The 20,285-nt window shown below is 32.2% G+C and overlaps 1 protein-coding gene across 1 annotated transcript in view; it reads right to left on the reverse strand.

Annotated features, from left to right (window-relative positions):
- The window catches only part of LOC113512155 (ubiquitin-like protein 3), a 154,578-nt gene that overhangs the window by 16,777 nt on the left and 117,516 nt on the right, over positions 1-20,285 (reverse strand). The gene's annotated exons all lie outside the window — the stretch shown is intronic.

Raw genomic sequence — 20,285 nt, forward strand, 5'->3', positions numbered from 1 at the left:
ATTGACTACTGCAGTAAACTACGTTATAGTTCTTTAGCTATAAGTCTATACCTAAAACGTTCACGTGGGTGTCAGTTCTCTCCGCTTACCATGGAAATGGCCTGGCGTGAAGATAAATGCATAGTTAAATATGTATTATTTAACAAAATTTTTGTTAGTGCAATCACTCAATTATGCTTAATTATTAAAGCTTAGTAATTTCAAAAGTTTTGTGGTTTTTAAATCAAAATAACTGGTTTTTTCACAATTGGAGTCGGTTTTTTTTTATGGAAAAAGATTGTGTTCACATTGGTTTGATTAATTATCAAAACATACATAAATACAATTTATTAATTTCTTATTGTATCTCCAATAACATGTATAATATAATTTAAATAAATAAATTACTAGTTCCTATCTATATACATGCTGAGTGTATATTATACAAATTTTTATTATTATAAGATTCATACTAATATTCATACTAATAACAACCAATTCATACTAATATCACAATGTAAGGAATGTATGGATAATATATGGTATAAAATTAAATTTCATAGTTTCAGATAGTGAGACATACATAGACCCATATCATAGACATAAATCTAAATCAACGGTCAGACCTTTGATATATTAATGAAAACATATTACTATGTGTATTTATGACAATCGATCAAATAATTTATGACCTGTATTTTACTGTTACATACTGTATTGAACATAGTAAACAATGTATGACAAATTACTAGCAAATATTAAACGATGGCACACCGATATTCGTGAATATAATTTGAAATATATTATTATAATATTTATTATGCTAATAACTTTAACCAAAAACGGGTTGGGGAGAAAGGGATTGTTAGTAATGGGGTCTAACTGCCCTATTGCTAGCAATATACCCTGTCAGGTCGACCTCCACGCGGTTCCTTTTGGAAACCACCGTGGTTAATTCTAGTGCAAATCATCACGATGGGCTAACTGACTTGCTTTCATCGTCACCTATCATCCCTCACTGGTGCCCCGCCAGCGTATACCGTTAGCGCAGGCGGGGTTACCATTCCATTATCATCCATTAAAAAAAAAAAACAAAAACGGGTTAATTTAGCTGACTAAATGTCAACTATTTTTTTGCTACATTTGGCTAACTCAATTTGACATATATTTTTTTTAAACTGGAACAAAAGGCGCCGTTTTTTTCAAAATTACAAGTAATTAGATTAAAAAAATCCCATATTAGGTCGATTTCTTAGAATTAGAAAAAAAAATTCCTGATATACTAATGTGTATATTATTTATAAATTAATACATGTATTAATTAAAATAGAGCCCATTTTAACAATTTTACGACAACATCTTTTACTACTTCTCTCGTCCTTATATAAATCAAAGCAATCAGTAAAGATAAGCATCATTACAAATCTTTAAGCACTATTTACCTTGTTTTTTTTTTAAATATATTGTTAATGATTTTGTATCGTTTTTATGTTTCAAATTAACCTTAATGTAATTTTTTTTTATACACTTTATTACTCAGTATGTGTGTATATTCTGGTAGCTTTATTTACATATATACAGTCATACACATATAAATAAAAAAAGTTGTTTCTGAAGAAACATTTATATGGTGGCCAATAAATAACAATAACATTTGTATAACGGATTGTGTTCTAAGGAATTGTTCAAAATTATGCCTATAGCCACCTTTTATCATCGCACCGCTCGATGACCATCCATCCATGATCCATCGACAGGAAATTCATGCTTTTACCAATTAAAATCTAAATGGTCGCGTAGTGTGATTTTAGAATAATTTTCTTCCACGAATGCTCAAGCTATGGAATGAGCTCCCTGCCAAGGTTTTACTAGAGACTACAGTATGGGGTCCTTCAAAAAGTGTGTATTAAGATTTCTTTAAGGTCAGCAACGCGCACGTGATACACCTGGTGTTACAGACGGCCGTAGGCTACAGTGACCGTTTACCATCGAACAGGCTGTGTGCTTGTTTGCCTATTGTTGTTTGGCCACTAAAGTTGGCCCAAATAAAAGCTATGTACCTATTAAAAAAAAAAAAGAAATATTTAAGCGAAACTCCCAAAAGAAGGTTTTCACTTCATATTATGTTGTTGTTTTATTTGCATTTAATATTACATTATACATTATATATTACAGCAAATCAAAGAAAAAAATAAAACAGTGATACGCAACATAATAACAGGTTAACTCACATTTTTAATAAAAAATATTTACAATTTTTTGTGACAGACAATTTATTGTTTGTTTGTACTCGTATATAAGCTCGCTGCTGAAAATAGCCGTTCTGAATATGTCTAAATTTATATGAGTGTTATTGGGTTGGGATATTTTTTTTTATTTCTAACAATACAAAATGACACGCAATTCAGGTTAGGCTTTTCAACTTAGTATTAAAACTTTTGGTATTATTAATATATAGTTCATATACATAACTCATAAAATTTTAGGAGTTAGAAACTTTGGGTAATAATGACTAGCGACCTGCCACTCCTGGCCGTATAGTCCCGGGATAGAATAGGTCACTTCTTCCTTTCCCCTGGGTGTCGTAAAAGTCGACTAAGGGATGGGCAGCAGCGTCCCTCTTAAAATATCTCTAAAACCTTACTGCGGTTGCCAATCCGCCTACCAAGCGTGGCAACTACTGGCAAAACCCCCCAAGGGGGAGGCTTATATTCAGCAGTGGACGGTTAAGGGCTGATATGATAATGATGATGCTGACGATGACCTGTCCCTACACATTAACCTATAAAGGTAGATCTGTAATTTTTGTTATATAAACTATGTCCACATTACTCATTTACAATGTAAGTTTTAATAGATAAAAAAAATGCCAGTAGCACTCCAGAAGTGCCGACAGAAGTGAAAACTTAAAGAATTACGTATGTATTTTTTAAATCGTCAGAGGTGTCGGTTACGGTAACAGTGTCGCGAGTTCAATGGTTTTTCCCCCATCTCAAAAAATGCCAATATACTTGTGTATATATGTACGTACATACACAACAAATGTAGATACTTATATACAGAGGTGTCGGTTACGATAACCGTAATAGTGACGCAAGTTCAAAGGTTTTTTCTCATCTCAAAAAAAGCCCAACGCGCCTAAAGAAGGAAAATTTTTAAAATCCGTTTATTATCGTTATTCGTTAGTTTACTAACAACAAACAAACATACAAATTTCCTCATTATAATATTAGCAAGTAATTTTTAAAGCACACATAAATATAGACAAATCAGTCAAGGTCTAATAAATATTTCAGATAAACTAACCACAAAGCTGATTTATATTAGTACTGCCAACGACTTAGCGAGAGCCTAAAGATTTTTCTTCGCAGTTTGAAAATATACAACTAGCAAAAAACAGTAATATTATACAAGGCCAAGAAGCAGTTTTCATAGATAGTTATAAAAATATCTAGAAGGTTAACGATGTTACTCGTAATTACGAACAGTACAGAGCAAATTTCAAAGAAGTGTAAATTGGCACAAAAAGGGACCCCGGTTTAGAAAACTAACTTTTCCTAATTGGTTTCAGACTGAATATTAAGGGTAGTGTTCTTTTCCTTTCTCGGATGGTCTTTGGTGAAATTTGAAACTGGTAGTAGTTATTAATATTTAATTACGTATAACCCACACGCACTCTGTGGTTAGAAACTTTCTCCTTTTACATTTGTAGATTCTATTCAAGGTGTTTACAATGTCCGACTACAACATATTACAGTAAATAAATGCATTAGCATTCAAACATGAATGAATATTATTATCGCTTCCATATCAATCTCACTACAAAAACTTCATTTAAAATTATACGCATTTATACTTTATTTTTCAATAGCTCGATAACAGCTACAGGTCAAGCTGGGGTCGATACAGAAGGTTACCAGCACGATAGCAACATCTCTAGACAGCTAATTTATTAGATATTGCAAGTAACATACCGTATTATGTATGCAACAATTTTGGCACCACGCCAGAAAATGCAGGCAACATGCTGTGAACTTTGTTGTTACGCTGTTATTAAGGTATACATTGAAATTCTCTTAAAACTCTCCATGGCTTGATTTTGTATACAAACTATAGTTATAACTCAAATAACATCACGACATAGTGATAAAAAAGAAATGGGGCAAATACTGTGATAGAAAGCCAACTTGTCCTGTCGACTTCTTATACTCGGAATCTGGTTATGGTTATAATTATAATGTCATGATGAAACAATTTATAATTCGCGATTTTGTAACGTGAATCAGAATGTATATCCCATATATTAAATGATATTATAACCCATTTGTTTACCAATGTTTATTCAAATCCATCGTCATTGTTTAACCCTGATTGATTAATATACCATCTTTCGCATTTAAAATATTGATAGGATTGAAATTGATTAGTTTTCATTTCATCGACCTTTATTTTTCAAATTATATATTTAATATAAAGTATAATCGCGTGATAGGAATAATTAAAAACTTCAATCAAAAGGTAATAAGAAATTTTTAAGCAGCAACCTCGTAAGGGCAGAAACGTAGTCTGAATATTTCCCCAAGAGGGTTTGAGAGATTCATATTTTACGAAAAATATTACCAAAGGTAGCAAATATATTATGGTCTTCTGTTAACGTGAAGAGTAATTGTCAATACAGCAAATCAACAAATTAAGAACTCAAGCCATATTCTCTTTAATTAATTTATGAGTATGCTCCACCATATTTCTAACGCATTATTTACGGTAGTACATTCAGGTGATTTGATTAAGACAGAACGTTATAATGCCTTTCCAAATTATAATCGCACTCCTCTGTTTGCGACTGACCGCAGAATGCGAGCAACGTGAATATTTAATACAACAACAACGTTAATTATGTCATAATAGAACTGACATTGGACTACCGGTTCTTCTAATTACACACTGTTGTGGAGCAGAATAACAATTACGAGTTTACTAATTGTCCGACACTAATAGACGAAATGCACTGTTTTGCTAAACTTGCAAATTGTTTATTGTCATGTAGAGTTAGTTAATCACACAGTGTACTTTATCTCTAATTTAGATATTAACATAATCAAGTACTATTATAATACACACCTTAGAATTAGAATAATCTCATTTCCATTTTTTTTATCATTAACATAGAACTGAGATCAGGACTCGTAATTTATGAGGTGGGTTTATTTTTAACATCGGAATTGAAATGCTTTAATTTGACGGTATACAATGATTGATTCTTAATTCTGACGCAAACTCTAATGTTAACTATAAGGTGCCATCGTCTTCCACCAGTTTGCGATCATCATCTTATTTGACGTTTTCTATAACTAGAAATCTCCTTAAGATTCAATTTAGTATACGGATTGAGCAAGTGGGATCTCATTTACTTTAAAGTTCTTTATTCTTATTTCTCGGTCTATTAAGATAACAATGGACAATCGAGTCGGAGGCAGGAGCAATGGACTCGCTCCGAGATAATCACGTTTCGTAGCAAATGAATTCTCTAGGGAACTTGAAACCAATGAGAATGAAGTCAATACGCGTACTTAAAAGCTCTTTTCAATAAACTAAAATGGTTGTATTAAATGTTTTTCGGTTTTATTATGGTTTTTATTTGCAAATTCAAGTTACGAATGCAGACCATTCTGGTCTTGTCTATGCATCTGTCTGTTATCCCAGCAGATTACATTTAGCGTTAACACTATTTTTTATCAATTAAGGTTATACTTATACTCGTATATACAGGTATATGATCGACCAGGTATACTATGCAAATTGGTAGAATAAATAAACAATTTTACAGGTGATATAATTTTTTTTATTTTAAATGTCAAACAAACTAACGTCTCTCTGATGGACAAACATAACCGTTGCATATAGACACTGAATACGTGAACATCACAGAAAATATTGTAACACCTGTGGTAAGTCTCATGCGTTGCTATTCCTGAGTCTCTCTTCATTGTGTTGCCAATATCATGTAAAAGTTCCTAACGAAATTTGAACACTTTACAACTAAACGGATTAAAATGAAATTTGGTACACACATAGATTTACTGCTAAATTAGCATAGGAAATATTTTATCTGAATTCAAGCAAGATACATTAATAAATATCTTTGCAATGCTTAACCCCGTATCATAATTATAAGCAATTTAGCACTCTCCATCTCCATCTCTATAAATGCGCAGTGCGGATAATGACTTGGAAAAAAATAGTTCCGTTTGATATATTTCAGAATACGAGTAAATGGCCATTTCGTAAGTACAGCTCTAGGGCAGCGGCTTAACGGCAATTTTCTGGTGATAGTTCAATAAATAAGGGCGTGCTTAAACGCCCACTGACGGGCCTTGGGTTTTTTTCAAGGTAATAATGATAGACTAGGAGAGATATAGTAGTTTTTCGGGTTCCGTACCAAAAAGGTACAAATGAACCCTTAGTTGCTATTTCATACGGCCGTCTGTCACAGCGTTAATATCTCAGCAATTAATACTGCTATGGATTTGAAATTTGGAATAGTTTAACATATCATTACTCCACACATATTGCAATAAAAATAATAGAAAAAATATTTTTAATTTGTTTGAGTAGGTACCTATTAGTCATAGTGCTGTATCATAAAAAAGGGTTTCATATGTACATTTTAAAACTGAATTTTATTTGTATACTAACTACTATAGGTATAATATATTAAAATGTTGTTTTATCTAAAGAAAACAAAACAAAATTAGAACATTATATGTACGGGACCCTCGGCAAGAGAGTTCAATTCACATTTGACTGTTTTTTTATAGATAACACTATTTAGATGACCTTGGAAATGTAACGGTTTACGTACGTCACTAACCATCATCATTAGCACAATAAAGATCCGTTCCAAAAAGGTTTAAATTAATATTTAGTACTAATTTTATTAATTCAAAATTCGAATGAAGTATTTCATGATCAAAATTTAGTATTGACATTAGCCAATAGTGAGTAGCAGTAGCTGGTTTCTTCATCAAAAAGAAATAAATTAAAATTTCGTATTACCTTTTTTAGAATTCTACGATAAAAAATATTTTATTCGTAAACTATTATTTTTGATTTACTATCTTTACTAATATTATAAATGTGAAAGTGAGTTTGTTTATTATCTTTTAGCACCTTAACGGCTTAGCCGATCACTATAAAATTTCGTACACACATACTATATGGAAGGAAAGAGATATAGGGTATTTTTTTTATCCCGGTCAATAAACATATTCCGGTCACGCGAACGAAGTCGCCGGTAAAAGCCAGTATAATATAAACAACATTAATATTTCACGTACGGATTTGTCCTCCTTACAATTTTATATGTCGATAAATTAGGATTTTTTCCATTGGTGTTAGAAAACTCTTTTGCCCTAAATAAATTAGAATAATGGGGGATTAAGGATATATTTCTTTTATGGCTATAAAAATGATGTATAATATGATAATAAAAACAGTCAGTCACGCGGAAGATATTATGAAGACGGTGATGATTATTGCGTATTTGTACATGACAATTGTTAACGATTAAATTTTCATGAGTAAAATTGATAGATCGATGTAGTTGAATTTGAATACATCCATAGTCTGACTCCAAAGGATTTCGTGATTATTCCTTTTTATTTCCAGGATCTCATGACAGATGACTTAGTTATATTGTTATCGAACCTATACTTTGTAAACTAAACTTGTAATTGAAACACTTTGGAGTTCCCACTAGTCTAAGGTAACAGCATATGTACTTCAATAAAAACAACATCATTTCATCATATTAGCCGTAAACTATCCACTGCTGAACATAGGCCTCCCCCAGTTTTGTCAGTAGTTGCCACGCTTGGAAGGTGGTTTAGCAACCGCAGTTAGACTTTGGTGGTGTTTTAAGAGGGACTCTGCTGTCCACCCCTCAACCCTTAAGTTTCCTTATTCGCCTTTTACGACACTCACGGGAATGGACGGGGTGGCATATTCTGTGTTAGGACCACATGGTAATAAAAACATATTGAAGTAAAAATACTATCTTATAATTATATGTTGGCATCTTCAAACATCCAAACATCTTTACAAACTTTACCATTAACAATATTGGTAAAATTTTACATAAAATGAAACTGACATTAATATTATATTGGTTCTAACCGGGAAAAAAGGACTATATTAATCTCCCACTCGTATTTAAGTAACGGATTCTGTTTTTACGTAATCTATATTCACGTTATGAGATATTGATATTAGTCCCTTCATAAAATGGATATTTCCTACATATGGGATACTGGTTTTGAAACCAGTAAAAAAAAGAAGAAGATTTTAACTATAATAAAATTAATATAGAACCAATGCGGAAGTAAACTATAGCGATTACAGAAATTATTATCAATATCGATTAAAATTAACGAAATATATCGAATAAACAAATAAGTGTGATTTAAAAACCTCTTATTTTTTTGAAGTTGCTCAGAACTGAAATGTGTGGTTTAAAAATACAAATTGTGTAAAATTACTTCTCCAAATATATATTTGTATAAAAAAAGTAGCAAAAAATCTTCTATAATTATATAATGATTTAGTAAGTAGAACTTAGTGCCATTTACTGAGATGACAATAAAGCTTGAAATACGTCTGATGGTTAGCGCAACATATGAGCGACTGCAATGCTACGGACATTGCATACGCGCTACCAACCATGAAAAAACTTTGTCACTATCAAATGAGGATTTGAACAACCCCATGCTGTATGAAGTTTCTTGGGAAAACTTCAGCGAAGAGTAATATAAATCCATAATCGAACGTTGCATGTTCACGATTGGTAACGCTATCCTACTGTCAACAAAAAAAAAAACCTGTTTCTGAAGACGGTTTGTCTAGTATAGGCATATTTACAGAGGAGCCGTGTGGGTTATACCATTCACAAAATTATTTAACATCCACCCTAGGATTAGGAACGGAGCTTTCGGTTGTAGGTAGAAACATGTCTAAAAGCGCCTTTTCTAAGTGGCCAAGCCCACCCTGGAAAGTAACTTGAAATACACCAATAAAGTCTAGTTGTCGAGCTAACAATCTGGTTACCCACTTTCCATAACCCGTATAATTAAAATCGCCTTTGAATAAGTAATGCGAGTAAATAATAATGTCGATAATAGTTAAAAGCTACATACGGCCTCAAGTCTAGACTGGGCAATCGATTAATATGAAACGGTGACTTGCGTCACCGTTACTTTCACTAAGGAAAGCTGTTTGTGTTTGCCTCGTCAGCCGTGTGATGCGACGTGTGGCGGCATTCGACACGGGTCACCTTTATTGTTCTATGTACAGTCGGCGACAAATTTATCCTTCTACATAACTGGCGACCGGCACGGCTTCACACGGGTGCAAATTAAAATATATTGATACACAAACCTTCCGAAGAAATATGAGCCGTCAGATTGCTTGCTATTCTAAGTCGTATAAAAAAAATCTAAATGGATGGACAAAGTCGCAACATTTTGATACAAAATAAATGAAAAAGCTTGTAAATATTGTTTTTATATGTGTAAATTCATTATACTTACAAGTAAGTAGCTAAACTAAATTAAATGATATTTTATATACCACACGCTAGATTAACATATAAGACAACATACTAATTCACGCGGACAAAGACGCAGGATACAACTATTAGATGAATATTCGTGAATGCTGCTATATATTCATTATTTATATTATATTAATATAAAATTAATATAAGCCTTCTTTGGCTATTGTAATGGGTGACGTTATAGCTCGATGCCCCTTTCTTCTTATTAGTATTCTCAATGAGAGATTTCATTAAACCCCAGGATCGGCAAAGTATGTAACTTCCCCATAAATCAAAGGAAGGCCACGATATAAGATGGCACCTGTTTTTAAAGCAGTCCTTTCTTATTACAGGTATCACATGGTGGATATAAATGAGTGGAATACAAAAATAACATTACTCAATTTCAAATGCAAGAGATTTTAAGATCGTTCAACTAAATGCCTAAAATTTTCTAAAATCTTGATGATTATTTAAAGTATCCTAATGGCGAAATGTTTAGTCGTAGAGTTATATACAATTTATGATTAATATTTAAATTCACTATCAGAGCATTGTTAAATGTTCAATAAGAAATATTAAAGTGTTCACTTATTTTTAATGAAATGACAGATAATTACAATGTGCTTTTTTTAATGGAGAAAAACAATAACTCAATCTACGCTATCGGTATATGTTGGCGGGGCATCGGTATTGACAGCATATACCGATAAGAATGAAAGCAGGTCAGTTTGCTTATCAAGACGAATTCAACAAGATTTAACCACTATGGCTTCTAGTGGGAACCGCACGGAGGTCGACCTGACAAGGTACATTATTAGCAATTGGGCTGTTAAACCCCATTACTAACAACCCCTTTCCTCCTCCTGACAATTACGATGTTGCCTAACTACTTACATTTAGGCCCTAATCTACATCTACGTGACTCAAATACGCATACCGACATATTAACTTCAGAAATGGGTTTAACACATCTAAAATATTATTATTAGTTTGGTTTAGAACAAAGTTAGTAAATGGCCATTTTACGAATTGCGTAAAATCCGGAGCAAACTAAGCCGCGGTGCAGAACTCGTGAAAGCTATGTGAGCGGATCTGTGGCCGTTTAATTTAAACTTACAAGGTCGCCTCTTTTAATACTGAAATAACGTTTCTAGTCTTAATCTGCGTGGCAACTTTTGTTCACAAGTTCCGAATAAGGATTTTTTAAAGGCCGGAGGAGAAGGTTCTCAATTCGTATGGATGTTTTTTCTTGTTATTTTCTTTTTGGTTATGTTATGCAATTACAGTATCTTATCTTTATATTATATTATCAGTAGTTTAAATAAATGCTTTTCCAATATTTTTAACATAAGTCCAAATATGACAAAAATACTAAATTAACTATGTCCATTCAAGTTAGAATGATATTAAAATAGCTCTATATTTTTATAATCATTTTTCGACCTGTGGGATATTTTGGGATAATTTATATTGGGTTTCTTTGGTAGAAAACTTTCTCAAAAATATCATAATGATTGCAATATTTAGCTGCATATTCATTTAATAAACTTGTTAATAATCGTGTACAGATTTTACACATTTTCACTACATTTCAAAATGTTAACTTTTTGTAATGACACGGAAATATGTACTAAACAAATCATCATCATCATCATCATATCAGCCCTTAACTCTCCACTGCTGAACACAAGCCTCCTTCATAAGAGAGGTTTTACCTTTAGTTGCCATGCCAAGCTTGGCAGGCAGGTTGGCAACCGCGGATAAGCTTTGTGACCTTTTAAGAAGGACGCTGCTGCCCATTTCTCTATCACTGAATTCCCTTAGTCGCCTTTTACACACAACTACGGGAAAGGAAGCTGTTGCCCATTCTAGATTCTTCTAAAATTAGATTACTCGTGTCTCATGTATACATCGTTAAATATACATTATACCAAATTAGGTGAATATAATTACACTTAAGTGTATTGGTATATGAGGTCTCCATAGATCTTAACTAAGTTATCTGTTAGTAATAATTAGAACCATAAACAAGGGATAATTGTACCCTGTAAACAACCATACACTACATAAGGGTATTTAGAGGGATCTATAATTAAAGTTGGGGCCTAGATGCGAGCGACTAATATTAGGTCAACAAAATTATACATGATGAAAATTTTGTAAAATGGATTTATGTTACTTACTTACTTTTAGCTAATAATCTAGATTATAGCCAGATTATTAATAAAGTAGGTTAATCTTTACTAATTTCTTTGTTCATTACCGTATAACGGCTTAACCAATCAATATGAAATTTGATTGGAGTATACACGTACTATAAGGGATGGAAGAGGATACAGATTATTTTTTATTTTTCAGGTCAGTAAACATATTCCGGTCACGAGGACGAAATTACGGGTAAAAACTAGTAAATATATAAAAATTAACATAAGTTTTATAAAAAATATATGATTATAGTTTTAAGAAATATGAGGTTTGAAAAGCTTTGAGATATTTAATCACCTTAATATTAAAATAAGGAGCTATCATCAGAATCTCCTCAAAAGCAATACTATATAACCTGTGATTCAACTAGTTCTGATTTTATTTTTGAAACACAAGGGAATAATATATAAGACAAGCAAAGCTTAGGTCTGCGTTATGTAGATATTTATCAAGTTTAAATGATTTTCAATATTGATTTATTCCTTATCATAGGAGGAAAGTGGACAATGAATAGTTTATTATAAAATTACCATATTGTCTCTGTAATTGCAGAATGTTGTAGTCACATATCATGCTAAAATAAAAAACGAAAAACAGTTTTAGCTGAGCATTTGTATGAAGATAGTCTATTTAAAGATATTATGTAACATCGATATGTATATATAAAACCAATGAATAACTTTTTCTGTAATAAATAACACCATAAAAAGATATGCAAAATGTTTTTCATGCCATATCAAATTTGTCATGATTGCCAATAATTTTTTTCAATAATATTACCTATATATGTACTATGAAAATAATATATTACTTCTCTCTTACCCACACTTACCTTATCGTTATAAATGTGTTCGTAGATATATATTTGTTAATATATTTCCATGAAAAAAAAATACAATAAGGAAATAAACAACTTAGTAAAGTTAAACAGACAATCAACATGTATTAATATATTTGTTGATTGGCTGTTTAACTCATAACCAATTACAAATGGGGGAAAGGATTGTTAGTAATACGGACCAGTTATATTGTTAGCAATATAGCATGGCAGATCGACCTCTACGTGGTTCTCCCTGGAAACTATCGTGTTGAATTTCAAGTATATTCATTACGATGTTACATAATATCTACAACATACAACTGACTTGCCTTTTCGTTCTCATCTATAATCTCTCAATGGTATCCCGCCAGTGTATACATATACTGTTAGCGTAGGCGTAGTACATTTACAACTATTAAAAAAATCCAAATAAAAAAATAAAATAAAAAGAAACCTTTTCTCTTTTCATATTCGAGTTTAAAACATTACATTTTTTTTTCAATTTCAAATACTTAAATTGAACTATGCGTTATTATATAGATAGGGTTAACGCACCGCTAATATCAAAACCATAACCTATGGGTACGTTTCCAAATTATAAGCCAAACGAGACCGGTAAATAATTATTAATGGCGGCGTTACTACCGCCCTACCAAATATACTGTAATTAGTTCGTTAAAAGCGTCCCCGTACTCAGCTCGGATTTCGTATCTTATTAATTTATCTGTATTTAATTAAACTAGAAAGAGGAACTTGGTGATTAATTGTTAGAATTTTGCGAATGATTTATGTGCAGGGTGCGGGGTGTGGTGACTGTAGAACAATTGATGAGACTGGCATTGTAGCGGTCGTTTTCAATAGTGCCTGCCACTATAAATAAATAACTAAAAAGGTTTTTTATTCAAGTAAACTTAATTATGAATATTTTTTAATACTTAGTTATTTTATACGAACCGTTTCTGCCCAGTTTGAATTCGAAATTTCAGCTAAGATCGGACGAATCAACTCAACTGTTGCTTTTGTAAATAAGTACAATGAATATCACAAACTTCATATACATGCATAAAAATTTGAATCAATCGCAGTATTCTTAAAAAGACCAATCCTTACAAGAAACACCTGTTCACGAGTATGACGGATGAGTCAACCATCATTGTGTTTAACGATATAATAGAAAGCTCGGCTCGATCGACCATCTGGCTTACCATGTCGCCTCCAATCTGGACATTATAGTGGAGTACACGTAAAGGAGAAATGTTATGTATAGTGCTAAAAACTAAATACATATGAGGAACACCGTTTCACGAGTATGACGGATGAGTCAACCATCATTGTGTTTAACGATATAATAGGAAGCTCGGTTCGATCGACGGTCTGGCTTACAACGTCGCCTCCAATCTGGACAATATAGTGGAGTACACGTAAAGGAGAAATGCTATGTATAGTGCTTAAAACCAAATACATATGAGGTTACTTAATATTGGAAAACCAACTAGTGAATCCCTCTAGACAAGGTACAAACGAATTTATTGATACCAGTAAGATAGTTATCACTAGCGAGTCTATGATTTAGAATGAGATGATTTTTTAAGCAACTTAGAAAGGCAAAAAAGCTGACGGCCCACCTGATGGAAAGTGGTAATCGTCGCCTATAGATATGAGCAGTACCATGTGATGTGATGATGATGTAAACTGTCTTGTTCTTTCCCATGTGAGCGATGAACAAAGCGATTCTATACATAGATTTGTTTGCACCTTTATAAGGAGGATCGTCGTATGGTCTCGGTATAGAATAGGCCACTCCTTCCTTTCCCAAAGGTGTCGTATGAGTTAGTCTCTTGGAACTAAGGAAACTCAATGGTCGAGAGATGGACAGCTGCGCCCCTTCTAAAACATCATCAGGTCTAACTGCAGTTGCCAACCGTCTGCCAAGCGTGACAATTACTGGCAAAACCCTCAATAAAAGGAGGCCTATGTTCAGTAATGGACAGTTAACGATTGACATGGTAAGAAGGGTCAATAGGAAAAAATATTGTAAAAAAAACGCGTATATATTCCATTTTTTTTTTGTGATAAGCATATTACACTCGTAACTCAAACAAGAGTCAATACAAACATGAAGCCTGTATTCTCGCAGATTTAAACGGACTAAAACAAATTATTTACTTCTTGGTTGACTTAAATTTACCTGAAACAAAGAAATAATATAATAAGTATAAATATATTATTGTCATTAAACAATACATTGGTTAAGCTTACTTCCAAATCAATCTGGATGATTTATTTTAGATATAAGTAAAGAAAGTTTTCACGGCCCAATAAAGCTAAAAAACCTGTTATGTTTTATTTCAAAAGGTGAATAAATTGACCAGTATAATTAGAAACTATTACCTACGTACATATGTACGATAAAATTACATGGATTAGCTAGGTATCCATTAGTTTTTAACATTATGTATTGAATCTACAAAAGCCATGTTCTTTTAAAAATAATTTCATATCAATTTTATTTTAGAACTCTGTCATTTATACGAAATTAGCAAAACTTTATATACGAGTACACATATTAGTACAATAGTTTATGATAAATATGGTTCAAATTGATTCATAATGCAACTAAGTGAAAAAAATCACTTATGAAAATCACGCTTTTCAGTAATCATATAAGTAATATGACATTTTTTATTATACACATATATTTTTTATTTAATTAGAATATCTGATACCAAAATAAATTGGATCTTTTATATCACATCAAATAATAGGTATGAAAGAAAGAGAAATCAAAAAGTTATTAAAACTATAAAGCAAAACTTCTTAACTATATAGATAATAACATGATTATTTAACAAAAATACTGTTTTAAAACATTTACTATTTATTACGTCATAGTATTGTATTTCCAATTTCATTTTCCATCCACTTAACAGAAGCTTAGCATCAAATCACAAGTCCAATTAAGTGACACTAACTTTTTACAGGGGGAATAAAAAAAAAATTAAAAATAAGTGTGGCAACTTGCAAAAACAGTGAGGGTCGAACGTGTTTGAGTGCCTGCACCGCGGCCAATGGGGACAAGTGACCTAAGATTCTAGCGAATATGGTTCAACAGAAAAAAAATACTATCCAATTTACATGCTTTTAATAAAGAATAAAGACTTTGATTGTGTAGAAGTTTAACAGACGGCATGACCATTGTAATGCTTGGTTTCAATCTCTACACAATAGAAACTAATAATATTTTATTTAATAATTAGATTAGATTAGTTTACTATAAACATTATATACATAATACATACATATCACTTCACGCCTGGCTCCCATTTAGGTAGGCAGAAACAATGGAACGCCATATTCAAACATGCCTCTTTCGTTCTTCTTTCTATATACCTCAATTACCATTTAATTAGGAATTTGATACAAACATATAAGTAATACCTATTTAATTACTATATTTTAATTCACTACGTTTCTTCTAGCTAATTCCAAATCTGTACTAATTCATCTTTAATTTTTTTATGCAAATGAAAATGTCAAATAAGCAGACGTTCTATTTGATGGAAATTGGTATCCATCGCCTATAGACATGACATGAACACCATAAACATCACAGAATATATTGCATTTGTTTATAGATTTTCTAAAAATTAAAATGAACAAGAAATATTATTAATTAAACTTTAGTTTTTTACTTAGTAAAAGCTGACCCGACAGATATTTTTCTGACAAAAGCTATTTTGATTGATGTGATTGATGTCAATATTTGATTGAGCTACGAACAGTTTGTACGGGAAAAAGAAAAATGAGGCTTTTATGTTTTTCCTGAAAATTTTTAAAATTTTTTCTTTATAAGAGAATACTTAGCATTTAACGAATAAAAAAAAATAGCCGAATTGATTCAGCTAATCTGAAATTTTGTACTTAGAAATACATTTAGTGACAAATTTTTACTTATACAGATATGAATGAATCGTCCATATCCATACAATATATTATTATATTGAGTTGGGTTTAAACTTGACAATTTGATTATGAAAAAATGAAACAAAATCGCTTACAACCTGAAACTTGCACTTTAAGTTAACGTAGTTTTATTAGTGCATCGGCTCTGAATTATGAAGAGAAATGGGGAAGAAACGTGACCGGAATTTCTAGTTATAAGATGGGATACAATTTTCTTTTGTATCATTTTGTGGAGCCAGAGCCGCATCTTATACAATCAATCATTTTCTCACATTATTACAAAATCTCAATTTAATACATGATTTAAATATTGATACATATTAAAATAATTATTTAAACATGTTTCATTTATAAAAGTTGGTATAAAAGCTTGGTGTGTGTTTAGTGAGAACGTGGTGAAAGACGTTCCGAATAAATATTGTGTATTCGTGATTAATTTCACAATTAATAGCTGAGAACAAACCGGTTTAATTCGCAGAATGTATAACAACAGAAAAAAATTGGTATGATAAAATTTGTATTATGTTAATGAACGGAAAAAAACACATTTAATGCGCTGTAAAGTAATTCAAGCATCCCTCTTAAAACATCACTTATAGCCTAACTGCGGTGGCCAACCCGCCTCCCAAGTGTGGCAACTACTGGCAAAACCCTCCTTTATGGGGGAGGCCTATATTCAGCAATGGACAGTTAATGGCTGATATGATGATGACGATGAAAGTAATTCAAAGAATTTCAAGATTACAATCCATAAATTCTTAAGTTTTTTTTTTGGAATGGACAATGAAAATAAAGATTTATGTTTCAATTCTCAAATTCTAAAGGAATCCAATGTCGACTGGCTTCAGTTGCAATAAAAAAAACTAGTTCCGATCGATGCGGGCCGCTACGGAAATCGGAAGTCCGGGAGAAGCTCCAGGAAATAGGCGCTCTTACCCTAATGAGAGGACAAGAAAGAATGGCGCCCTGTGTAAACATATGATCAAATACGTTTCTACAAGTTCTAAAGATACGAGTACGAAATCTTTTGAGAAAATTACAGAAAGTATCTCTTTGTAGAGGGTTTCAAACTACCATAATGTTTATACAAAACCCACAGCAGAAAAAAAAATTGAAGTTAAAATACGACCATCTCTTACGGGATGTCCATTCTGCATCATCATAGCAGCCGTTATTTGCCCACTGCTGAAGATAGGCCTCCCCTATAGACTGTCATAAGGAACGGGGCCGTTCACAATTGGGGGGAAATTGCCAGTAGTTGCCATGCTTGGTAGGCGGGTTGGCAACCGCAGTTTGGCTTTTGGTGATATTTTAAGAGGGCCACTGTTGTCCATTTTTCGAGCATTAAGTTTCCTTAGTCACCTCTTACGACACCCATGACAAAGAAAGGGATTGCCCATTCTATGTCGGGACTACACAGCACAGATTACGCATCCATTCATTGTTATCATACACTAGCCGTTAACCGTCCACTGCTGAACGTAAACTCTCCTCATAAGGGGAATTTTGCCAGTAATTGCCACGCTTGGCAGGCGGGTTGGCAGTTAGGTTTTTAATGATGTTTTAAGAGGGATGCTGCTGCCCATTTCTCTACCATTAAGCATATTATTATTAAATTTATCCATAGGTAATTTTAAACTTTCGCGTTGTTTACACATATTTTAAATACACAATCGGGACATAACGCGACTAATATCTCCTCATTTTTCAGTCCATTCATGACTACGACGTGGTGCAATTCACATCGAAACGTCGGCAATAAAGAAACAGGTATGTAGGTACTATTTGCCTGTAAAGGTTTTTCATCGCGTTAAGTCCCGATTGTGTATTTAAAATAAGTTTGTCCATTGTGCATAACTAGTTTCAATTTTAAGTTAAATATTATAGAAACTAGTAATTATATATGAATATATGCAAACATACGACGAACATATGATTATATGATATTAAGCTCGTGATATGTATCACGACTCAAAAATTTGCTCTGTAATACAAGTTTTTTTTTTATTACAAATAATACACCGGTTTTTGAAATTTTTTTTTATTGAACAAGAATCGAATGGTAAACCGCCTGCGCTATTGGTTTACGCTGGTGAGGCACCAGAGGCAGATGATAGGTAAGATAAAAGCAGGTCAGTTAGTCCATCGTGACGAAGAATTAACTACGATAGTTTCCGAGGGAAACCGCGTGGGGGTCAACCCGATTGGGTATATTGCTAGCAAGTATCAGCAACAATCCCTTTCCTCCTTGGGTTTGGAGATTTTATAAAGAGCAATGAAGCATAGGTAGATTACGTTAGAAAATATTTATGTTTAGGGCCTGCAATTTAATAAAGAAATATGGACTAAGACAATAAATCTAAATAAGCCTGGAAACGTTGAAGTAAAGAGACTTATTCAGTCGTTTATTTATACTTTTATCAAATAATTCACGATAAATAAAAGAGTGACCTATACTCTTATTTCTGTGTAATGTTATTGTATTTTATTGTATATTGTATTGTAAAATCTTTATTGTACATAATTAACATTGGACATGTCTTAATGTACTAATTAGTATCCAGTCATTACGCTCGTGGTCCAATCCTGATGTTGAATAACCTATAACCATCCTGAAGAAATTAGTTTTAAAAACTAACACGTTCAAAAACACACAAACAAATTATTTCGCTTTATTTTATTCTTAATATAGACTTACAAGACTGTAACATCATAGAATCCTGATTCGAAAAAGATGAAATCTGAATTTATATGAATTTTATATTTAATTTTGTCTTTAGACTATAAATGATTGATTAACCGCAAGAACTGTGATATATTGTATGTGTCGGACAGTCGCTACGAATGTTTCAGAATTCGCCAGTTGTGAATAACATGAGGGCACCGATAATTTTTCCACTGATGATTCAGTTTCCCGTCAATTTAAAAACACTTTTGTGCTGCTAATTTTATTACGTTGTACCGTTTATTACTTTTATAACAGATTTTGATTTGTTAAAAAAAAAATACTTGGTTCAATCGTATCAATTATTGTAATTTAAAACTTAATATATAAAACCGAATTTGATAAAATTTTTGAGACTAAAGTACATACTTTCAGATAAAAAAATACAACTAAATTGAGTACCTCATCTTTTTTGAAGTCGGTTGAAAAAAAAATTAATCACTTTCTAGTATAGGTCTCCAAAAGCAGAGAAAAATGTGTGAAAAGTACATTAACCCAGATTAACTTATTTTAGGACATGAATCCCTAACCGGGTCAGACGTGTGGCCGCGACGACCTGAATGCTAAAACCAGGTTCAAGTACATTAACGATCATATGGTTATTACAATAAAAATATACATTGCAACCGTTTCTACGTACAAGGTAATTATTTTCGTAATGAAGATAACTCAACATATAAACACCCAATTTAATCTTTAGTATGCAATCTAAACTAAATTATGTGTTATTAGAAATTTAAAAAAAAAGAAAGAAAACCGTCGGGTTAGATTCGTTTCCTTCAAATTAAATCCCACAACGAAGAAATGGAAAAAATTTATTTAAATATTATACTAGGTACTAGGTATATGACCTACAATACACCTTCTCAGATTCCATTGTTATATCAGCTTGATTAAATTCATATTTAAATCATCTTCATTCAAATAGCCTTGTTTACAAGCAATATACAATAATACAATAAAAATAAAATATATATGACAAATTAATACTATTTTATTTC

Source organism: Galleria mellonella, unplaced genomic scaffold, assembly GCF_026898425.1.
Source record: "Galleria mellonella isolate WM207_F2 unplaced genomic scaffold, CSIRO_AGI_GalMel_v1 utg184, whole genome shotgun sequence".
Taxonomy (NCBI): domain Eukaryota; kingdom Metazoa; phylum Arthropoda; class Insecta; order Lepidoptera; family Pyralidae; genus Galleria; species Galleria mellonella.